This window comes from Ictidomys tridecemlineatus, chromosome 13, assembly GCF_052094955.1.
Source record: "Ictidomys tridecemlineatus isolate mIctTri1 chromosome 13, mIctTri1.hap1, whole genome shotgun sequence".
Classification (NCBI taxonomy): domain Eukaryota; kingdom Metazoa; phylum Chordata; class Mammalia; order Rodentia; family Sciuridae; genus Ictidomys; species Ictidomys tridecemlineatus.
In genome coordinates this window covers 90,947,819-90,958,617 of record NC_135489.1, presented here as the reverse complement: position 1 = coordinate 90,958,617, position 10,799 = coordinate 90,947,819, and positions in this window count along the sequence as shown.

The window sequence follows — 10,799 nt, the reverse complement described above, 5'->3', positions numbered from 1 at the left end:
TATGCTGATACCTGGGAGTTTTGCTATAGTTCCTCACATCACCTGGATCTAAGCATGAACCACAACCCCTCTTGTTTCTGAGCATGCCGTTATGAATATAGCTAACGTCTTGTCACAAATCTTTTATAACTGGACTAGCTAGACCAGTTTGTGTTCCTTTGGGAGGGCAGACAGGGGATTCTCCAAGTATTGCCTGAGAAATCCACACAGTCCTAAAATGTATCACCGCATAGTAGCTCCTCATGTCACTCAGGTTTCATTCTCCATGGATTTTACCTGGTTCATTTATTCTTCTATCATGCTAAGAGGGTAAGATCAAACTTTGTTACAGGAGTCAATGAGATACCCGTTCTCCTATCTGTGCATTAGTTAATGTGCTGTCACCCCAATGAGTTTCAAGCCAGTGGACCATCCTGCAGATCCCACAGTTGTCTGGTGGGTAACACTTGATGTATCCAGGTTGAAGTGACAGAAAATGCTACCTTCCCCATGTCCCATACAGAGAAGCATGGACAGGCTTCTCTAGGAATCCTGGGTTGCTGGTGCTGTTCATTATACAGCTTGCTCAATGCCTCTGTCCACTAAGCAGCTAATTAAGAAGGGAGCACATGGGACTAGTGTGCTCCCAGAGGAGACCTTTGAGAAAGCAAAGGTGGTGATAGTCCAGGCACAGGCTCTGGGCACCCTCTACAAGATCTCAGGAGCAGATAGATGTCACCTGTACAGCAGATGGCAAGAATCAGGGTACAGGAAAAACAACTCGACTAAAGGTACCTTAGGTTTTGGTTGAGAGTCCAAGAGGTGAGCTAAAGCAGTCCATCCCTAGTGAAACCTACCTGAAGAACTCAGTTCCTCTTTCATTAACTCTGCTTTAAGCAGTGGTAGGTGGCTGTGTGGGAGGCCCTAAGTTTCATCCCCTCCCTGAACAAGACAATACCACATGAGTCTTCCCTGTTGTTCTGCTGCTATAAAGGTCTTTGCCCCAGGACACTGCTTAGCTTGGAGCTAAAGTCTCTAAGGTTCCTTCATGGCAGGCTTGTTGATGGGACTCTTGGGTTGGTGGAATCTAAGCACTGGCTCCTAATTGCAGGAAGTCTTGTCCCTGAGGCAAAATGTTAAAGGAGCAATTGGGATCCAGCCCCCACCCATCTCTCTCTCTGTTCATCAGAACTCTGGGGTTGATTGGGCTTCTGTGCTTCTGTGTTCCTGTAGTCTGTGTGCACACACAGGACAATATGCATGTGTGCCCCTGAGAGCGTACATGTGCACGTGTGGAGGCACAGTTGCATGTGTGTGTAGGTGTGTGGATGTGTGCCTGTGTGTGCATGTGAACTTGATCATGGTGTTGGTGTCACTGAGAGTAAACAATGGCAGCTGGAAGGCAAGAACATTCTGGAGGCCTGTGGTTGTCTCCAGACACACAGGAGAACCACAAATGGAATGATTTTCCCAACTGGCAGGAATGGGCATGAGATCTTAGTACCTGCCCTCACTCCTGTCAATCACTGCTCTACCCAGTAGGTCTTCCAAAGCCAGGGTGACACCTTTACATTGTACATTCTGAGGATCTGGATGCTGCTGGTTGACTGCTCCAGACAGGGAAGTAAGGATTCTGGTGCTAGGAGTTGATTTGAAAGGTGAAGGCCAAGGTATGGAGAGGTGAGAAGAGGAGATTGCTAATACTGGCTCTTATCCAGAGGGCTCACCTTGGAGAGTACACGCCTGTGGGTCACTGGGGCTTAGCCAACTGGGCATTCCTGAGCAGAATGAGACACTCAAGTTTTCTCTCCCATGTCCCAGGGTCCAGGCATCACTGAAACCACTCTTGGGTCAGTGAGCTTCAGAGCTTCACCTGCCACATGGTACCCAAAGGGTGACAGGCAAACATGGGGCAGAGCTGATCACTGTACCTACCCTCAGACTGAAGGGCACATTGAAGACACTTCAAGGGCTCAGATAGCAGCGTCCCAAGATCAGTGGAGTGTGTGACTGTCCTCTGGAGACTGCTCAGATCATGGACCTTTCCTCCAGCAGAGACCAAGGTTCCAGTGACTGTGTGGGTGACGTGTGTTTCTTCTTTCCCGGACACCTTGCAGCTTGGGTCTGCAGGTAGCCTCTGCTCCTAGGGAAGGTTGCCTAGCTAGATCGTGAACTGTGCGCCTCACCATGACCGGACAGAGGACTCTGAGCAGGTGTGCCCAGCGGGCAGCAGTGTGGACATTCATCTCCTCTTTTAAACAGTTGGAATCCACATCTGGCCAATCTCCCACTCCATTCAGCCAAGGTCCTCCAAGGTCAGAGTTCCCATGTTCTCTCTTTTAAATGCAAGAAGAAAGTTAAAATTCCCCCGTTTTAACATCTTTGACGTACAGTTCCCGGTCCTTGACTAAGTCACCAGGCTGGTCAGTGGATCTCCAGACTGACTCCTCTACCTGGCTGAACTTCTCCTCCCCTTCACCTCACCCATCTCCATCCCCCACCTCTCCCCTCCCTGACCAGCTGCACCTGCCATTCTGCTCTCTGGATCTCAGATTCAACTTCTTAGATTTCAGAAAGGAGTGATCCTAAAGCATCTATCCCAGGTAATGAGCATGTTATATGCAAGTCTAGGTCATTCCGTGGCATGTGCACATAAAGAAAATCGCATTGTATACAACTGTGATTTGTTAATGTTTAAAGACTATGATCAAAGCATAGACTAAAGACAGGAAACTGCGGAAACTGCAGCTTCGCCACCTCACCTCCTGGGTTTCTGACTTGGTCTCCACTCCCAACTTCTTACACTGGAGCCACTTTGTTCCTGAATTCAGGGTGTGTGACTTTGGCACTCAACCCTCATGGGATAAATATGTCAAACCCTCACACTCCTGGCTCTAGACTTGCATAGGCAAGCTTTGGTTTGTGGATATAATGGAGAGGGACATGCTTCTCTGCGTCCCCAGGAAGGACTCCTGGTGCTTCTCAGGCAGTTGATATTCTGAGAACTAGTAGGTAAAGTTGGGAAGGGCAGCTCAAGACAAAGGTCATCTCCTTCAGAGAAGGTGGATAGAACTTTGGGGGATGGGCAAAGCCCAACTGCTAAGAGCAGGGCTCAACTGTGACTTTGGAGCCCAGCATGTGGTTTCTGCATCTGAAGTCTCAGGTACATGGCCTTCACTACCTAATCCACTTTTCCACTGAGCGAATCATTAGGGTCAAAAGCCACAAGGAAGATGATTTTAGTGAGTTTTTTGCCCTGGAGTGAGGAGTGGCTCATGATTAGGTCCCAATGACTCTTTCTCACCTGCTCAACCCTGGTGCCCACAGGTGGTCCAAAGTGGAAGTGAAGTAGTTCCAATGACCCTTTCATTTTCCATGGAAAGTAGAAGAGAGTCCTGCACCTTCCACAGAGCATTCACTCTTAAAGCAGCAACATGGTGCCTGCATTCAAGATGGGATACCATGGAGGGATTTTGAAGGTGATTCCCAGGATCCCTACAGCTTCAGTGGATCAGTGTGCTCTTTAACCCAACAAAGATATGAGCACGTGGTAAGGGAGTCCTGCACAATGTCCTGAGTTCTGGTCCAGCTGAGACCTGCTGTACAGTCCACAGTCACCGAGTTCTCTCTTTCCTGCAGCATCCAGCAGGATACCTCCACTCTCAGCCTCCTGTGAGCCACGCCCACCTGGGGCAGCAGCAGGCAGCAGAGGTAACCCCAGGTCCCCAGGCCTCCTCTCCTGCATGCTGCCGTCCTCCTCACCTCTGCTCCCGTGCTCCATCACAACGTAGCTGTCCTCACCTGTCTCGATAACATGGAACAGCTGGATGACATTGGGTGACTCGAGCCTCCACTGGGTCCTCTCCTGCCAATACTCTGTGGGGGACAGAGCTCTGCTGTCCTTTCTGAATGACATTCATGGACACCCGGGCCCTGTTAGGAGTTGCCTGGCTAGTTTCACCTTGGCAAATCTACCCTGCCCAAGGGTCCATAGTACCTCATATTGACCCGTGATGGCCTCCTTGTATGAGGAGCTGCCTGCAAGGTGAGGACACAGGTGACGTCCTGGCTACACTCACTACACATCCTAAGCAGCAGCACTTACAATACTAACTGTACTAACTGCTGATGAGCAGCAGGAATGCACAACGCCGTGGCTTCCCCTGACATGACTGCAGCCATGTTGGCTCAGAGTCACCACAGCTGGGTGTTCATTGTTGAACCAGAACCTGCAAATGACTCAGAGCAGTGGGGCTCTGGGGGAGCCTTGCCTCTGCAGCCTGGCTCTCCAGTATTACCCAGCCACCATGAAGTCCCTTGTTTTCCCTCCTCTGAGTATGTCCCTCATCTGAACCACATTCGGGGGATCACCCTGATCTTTCTGTGCCCAGAAATGCGCCTCCTTCAGGAATTTCCCCGACTCTGTGCTCCTACCTCTTGGTCTGTCTTCCTCTGGTTCTTGCTCTCACAGCTCCTTGGGAACAGTCCTCATACACTGTGAGTGGGTGAGTCCAGAACAAGTGCTCAGCCAACAGAGAGACCAAGGAAATGGGTGGGAGAAAGGGTGAATCCTTGGAAAAATCCCCAGGTGGTCATCTGTAGACAGGTGGGGAATGGGGGCCTGTGCTCAATTATTGGAGCCCACAGAATGAGCACAAGGATGCCCACAGATCTCTAAGGGTCAGCCTGCTCTTTGCTAAATGTCATTTATTCCATTGTGGTGAGGAAACACGGCATCTTGCAGTGAGCTCCAACATAGCCTTCAAGTTAGCCCCCTAAGGCCCGCACAATATGGGAAATATTATTGTCACATGATATAGGAATTTCTCTAACAGGAGTGGTCCCTCTTGGGAAAGCACTGGTGACACCCAGAGGACACTGGGACAAGAGATATGATAAGTCATCTATGCCCAGGTGCCTCAAGGACCCAGAATTGCTCCTTTTATGGTACAATGAAAAGGACTGAATATGCCTCTAGAACTGTGTGTCCCATCTCTCCCCCACGCAGCCTGATTGTGAGATGAGAGGTTTATCACGTGGGGGGAGGCCATTGGAGAAATAGGAGCCTGAATGTGTCCTGCACTGGGTTTTCCTAGTCCAGCGAAGTCTGGTGGAAACAGGGACAGAACAAATGAGAGAGGAGAGAAAGGGGGACCCGTTGACAACCAGAAAGCTGGCATGGTGTGACTGGCTCCCTGGTGGCCTCCCAGGGAAAGATGGGAAGGCTCCACTGCACCTGGGGAGCCTTGTGCAGGGAGCTGGAGAGGGACCACTGCTCCAGCCTTTCCCCCTGTGCAGGAAGGTCAGGGAATCCCAGCTCTGGCCCTGGGGCCACTCGACATGTACCCCTCCTCACTCTCTGTGACCAGGGGTGGGGCTGAGGTGGCCAGGACTCAGGGCCCTGGTGGCCCACTGGGAACCCCATGGGCAAGGGATCATCCCCTGGTCCTCCCAGGGAAGGAGGGCAGTGGTCCATATTTACTAGTAATGTCCTTTGTCCCTGAGAAGAGGCTGGATGGCGTTCTGCCAGGAAAGACACTCCAGGTCTCTGTGGGGAATTTCGACCTCAGGATGGGCAGTCAGTGCAGAATCTAGGGGGGAAGCCAACAGGAAGCTGTCAGCCCTCCTGTCCCCAGACAGGGAGGAAGTACCAGGCAGGACAAGCTGCCAGGTGCACAAGCAAGATGGGAGGCCCAGAGAGAGCTGCAGCAGGGTGGCACTCAGGTCCTACCTACCAGGCCTTCAGGAGTCCCCCTGGGTGGTAGAGGCCAGCTAGGACTTGGAGAAGGGCTGTGTACTAGAGGGGGTGGGGCAAGGTGATTCCTAGGGGTTTGGCTGCATGCCTCCCACTACCAGGGCTCAGGAACAAGCACACCCACCTTATCTCTGTGCATGCTGTGCTGAGCTTAGCTCCTATCTTTCCATCAGTCCTCGGTAATGGGACTGGCAAGACCAGTTGGTCTTCCCTTGGAAGGGCAGGCAGGGGACATCCCAGGTCCTGCCTCCGGGAAATCTGCACAGTCCTGCTATCTGTCACCACATGATGGCTCAGGACCTTACTCAGATTTCTGATAGGATTTTACTTCCAACATTCCCTGGTCCCATTGTGTGGATGATGTCATGCTAATTTGTGAAGACAGTTTCAGGAGTGAGTGAAGCAACTGTGCACACATATCTGCATGAGTTAGTGTGCTGTCACCCCAGTGAGACCCAAGGCTGTGGGCTGTCCTGAGGACCCCACAGGTGTCCAATTGGGTAAGAAAAGATGCACTACAGGAATGATGTGACAAACGGCCATTTCTTCTCTGGGAATCCTGGATTTCTGGGGGCCTTTCATTACTTGTTGGGTCAACACCTCTGTCCACTGAGGAAATAATAAGGGCGCCACGTGGACTTGGACTAGTGTGATCCCCAGCAGGAACATGTGGAAAGCAAACACTTGATAGCAGAGGCATGGGCTCTGGGTGTTCTCTACAGGGCACCACAGTGCAGGTTAGTGTCACCTGTGTGGTAGATGACCATCAGGCTCTCTGGCAAGAACAAGGACAAGTGTATCTTATTGTTAATCAGAGCTCTGGAGGGAGGCTGAGCCTAGACCCTCCCCGCAGAGCAGCAGTTTCCGGCAGTGTTCCAGGCTCTGAGGGAAGTGAAGCCCCTGACCAAGAGTTTGGGTCACAGTGCACATGCCCCCTCCCTAGGATGGTGGGTGGCCTATTTCCCCATCTCAATCTGCTGTGGCAAACTCCTCAGCTTCTCCTGAGTTGCTGATGGCATCTGCCAGGTTCTTGTGAAACTGCCTCAGCCCCCCAGGTGGCCACCCCAGTGCCTGGGACCTCACAGGAAGGCCCCACGGTGTGTGCTGTAACCGTGTGCTTGGTGGAAAGATGTACAGCCAGGGCCCCCGAGCATCTGGACTGCTGCTGCAGTATGTCCTGCCATGGACACACCTGGTTTGAGATGGACGGAAATCTGAGCAGCCAATGGAGAATGGTGGGCAGCATGGAAGTGGGAACTGATGGGCCATGGCCGCTGATTGTGCCCTCCACTGGGCAGTGTTGTCACGCCTCACCTTGTTGATGGCAAATCGATCAGTGGAACATGGTCTAGTGGCCTTGACCAGCCCTCCCAACAAAATAGTGAACTCAAATACTAGTAACAAAGGCCTTGAAGTGTGTACTGCACGTGTACCCTGCCGGCTGATGGTGACAGGACACCCATGTCACAGACCAGGCTGTGCGCACTAGGCCCAGCACATGCCCTGTCCTGGCCTTTTCATCCTCGATAAAATACCGAGGCAGCCAGGTTGGCGGAGCGAAGGGACAGCTTGTTCCAGTAGCAGATCCAGGTCCCATTTGGAAGCCCCCCTTGGCGAGACGCAGTGAAGTTCTGGAGAAGGTGTAGCCCATTTCCACACCCACATGACGGGCTGGGCTGCCCTCCCAGGCACCTGAAGTGGGTGGGCACTCTGGCTCCTGCCTCCAGACCTTCCATGGCAAATGGTGACTGCACATCCTCTGTGGCCAGAGCTGATCCAGCTCTGCTGTCTCAACACAGAGCCTTAACTCCTGTGTAAGGGACAGTACAGTGGGGACTCCAGTTGTTCGCTCCCCACCCAGGTTAGGTAGGCCAGGAGACAGTGGGTTTCTAAACACGTTCCCTTTTACCCTTTGGAGTTTAGTGCTGAGCGGGTTGAAGGGCACACCTCATGGCACTAAGAACAATTGCTGCTGTGGTCTTTGGCTGATCTGCCTGGAAGCTGTGCTGTTAACACAAATGCTGTGTGCACATCCCCGCTGTTGCCTGCCTCAGGTCACACAAAATAACCCCTGTTACTGCCTTCTCTCCTCTCTCCTCCATAGCAGACATGCTCAGTTGTACAACTGTGGTCCTGTGGCTGCTGGCAGAGAAGGAGGATTGTTCTTACTTTTGAATAACTGTTCTCTGTCTCTTTTCATGCTCGTGCCTCTAGAGCTCTGTGCACACTGCTCACAAGCTGGCACCACCTCTGCAAGGCCGGGAGCCCTCACAGGCTCAGGGCAGATCACAGAAAAAAAGGGCATATGAGATTGTAAGAGCTGTGACAAGGGGTGTCACGTATGGATTCAGCTTGACCTGATTGCCACCATCTTGACTCTTCACTGCCATGGTTGGCCCAATAACCCTAGGTGGTCTTTCTTGAACAGTCTCACAGCCACCAAAAAGAGACTTTCAGACCTTTGCAACCAGATCCTGGCTCCAAAAGATACCTGTGAATATTTCTAAGATGAACAAGATACACACAGGATGAAGTCACTTTTGTCCTAACCTGTATATATTCCCTTCTTTCCCCCCCGCACTGTGCCAGGACACAAGAGGTGAGCTACAACCTGCTCCCATGGGAAGTGCCTGAATAAACTGCTCCCTTCCCTCCTCCAGGTCTGTCTGGCTCTTGTTCTCCTGGCTCCTTGGGACCAGCCCCCACACAGAGACAGGATGATTCTGGGGCAGAAACTGCATTAACACTGAATCTGAACATTCCATTCTTTGTGCGCTAATGACAGTCCAAATATGAACAAACATCATGAGGTAATATTGCATTACTAAACAAAAATGAAGAAAAATGAAAAACTGTACAAGGAAAAGGAAAATGGCAAAATGGGGAAAAATTAAAAAGGGAGAGAATTTACATAAAACACTGCAGACTGCTCAGCCAGCCTTCAGAAGCCCTCAGATGGCTCATTAACACCGCTCATTGCACTAAAGCTAACAAAGAGGTCTGCATACCAGAGTCTCTGGAACCCCCATTTCCACAGACACAAACCTGGAGATAGGATTCTGGTGCCAGGAGCTGGTTTGAAAGGTAAGGACGGGAGACGGTCATAGGAAGAGATGGCTCATATTGTCTGTCCTCAAGAGGGCCCCCATATCTGGAAGCCCACCCCTGTGGGGCACTGGGCTCAGCCAACCAGGAATTCCTGAGCAGACCACGCCCCTCAAGTTTTCTCTCATGACCTTGGGGCAAGGGAAGGCTGAAGGCTGCTCCTGGGGTCACTATGCCTCGATACTTCACCTGCCACACAGGCACTGAGAGGGCTCTAGCTGATTACACTGGAGGGCACAGAGGGGGCAAGTCAAGGGCTCAGACAGCCAGTGTCCCGTGACCAGTGCAGTGCGTGACTGTCCTATTGAAACTGCTCAGATAATGGACCTTTCCTCCAGGTCATTCCAGAGACCAAGGCTCAAGTGACTGTGTTGGATACGTGTGTTTCCTCTGTGCTGGGCTATAGCTCCACCCCTAACCCTCTGTGGTGCACCCCACAGACCTGCTTGTCCTCCGCCTGAGCCATTCCATTGCTTCCTGGCCAAGCTTCTTGGAAATGGAACTCTTTCTTCCTCAGACACCTTGTAGCTTGGGTCTGCAGGTGGCCTCAGCTCCTAGGGACAGGTGCCTGACCAGATCTGAAGGTGCGCAAGAGCAACTCAGCATGGAGCAGAGAGGGCCCCTGGTCACTAGGAAACATAGGTGTCAGCTTCTCCAACAACCACCTGTGGTCTGTGTCCACGGGACAGAGATGGGGTTGGATGATGCTTCTGGCTAAGTTGTTCCTGGCTCTGGAGGAACCAGAGCTATTCCCCTGTAGAATCTCTGTTCCTGACAGGCAGTAATAGATCCTCACTGGCCCAAAGCAAAAGTGGACATTCTGTCATTTCCAGGAAGTGCAGTGTCAAAATATAAATAATGTCCTAATACCACCTCTAGTTTTCCTCTGGTGAAATACAGAACATAGAAAAGCAGGCAGGAATCCTTGGTGCCCCCCACCTGGAGGTCATCCCTGACACATTTTCAGGTTCCCTCTGGGCTTGGTTTTTAAGCACTTTTGGCCCACTGGAAATGACACAGGTGACATGATCCATGCCAGTCGTCTTATTCACTGGGCAGGGATTAAACACTGTCCCTGTCCCTCATCCATGAGGCTGCAGGAGCTCCCTAGGGCCAGGCAGGCTGCCGTCCATCCACTCTGGAGCTCTCTGCCACATTCCAGCAAAGACCATGAGACCCTCAGGGTCTGGGTCCTCTCCCTTCTCCAGCTTCTGAGGGATCTGGTTTGCCCTGGCCCCTGCCCAGCCATGCCCCTCCCACTCCATCCCCCACACAGCCACCCCCTCCAACCCAGCATCCTGGAACCTGCTGTTCAGTCTTCCTGGTAGATATGCCTCCTTCTCATCAGAGTGTCCCTGCAGTTACAGTTAGGACCCGGAATGTCCCCCACAGGCTCCTGTGTTGCAGGCTGGATTCCAAACACCACCATGCCCAGAGGAGGCACTTTGGGGAAATGATGGACCATGAGGGCTCTGAGCTCACCCTGCATTACTCCATGGAAGGGTCCTGACTGAATGGACTCGTGGGACGAGGTGGGACAGTGGGAGGTGCTGGGCTGGAAGCAGGGCCCTGGCATGCCATCCTAAAGGGCACCTTCCCCAGGCTCCTCCCCTGTGCCTCTCTCCTAGCTGCCCTCATGTGGTTAGCAGCTGTGACCCTGATCCACCCTGACATGGGGACCTGCGTAACCACACCCTCATGGGATGGGGCTGCCCTCCCTCTCTGAGGATGGCCTTCATGTAGCACAGAGGAGGTGACAGAGTGGTTGTCACCATGACACTTCCACTTCTTATAGTGGTTACTGATTCTTGACACATCTTTGATTCCCTGAGTATTCACTGATTTGATTTACTAAGTATTTCCCTAATAATAAACATTATTCCTCCCTTTTCTCTAGGGGAGCCTGTTGTGAGTTTAACTGTGACTCCTTTTCAAGAAATGTGCCATAGTTCTTATCACC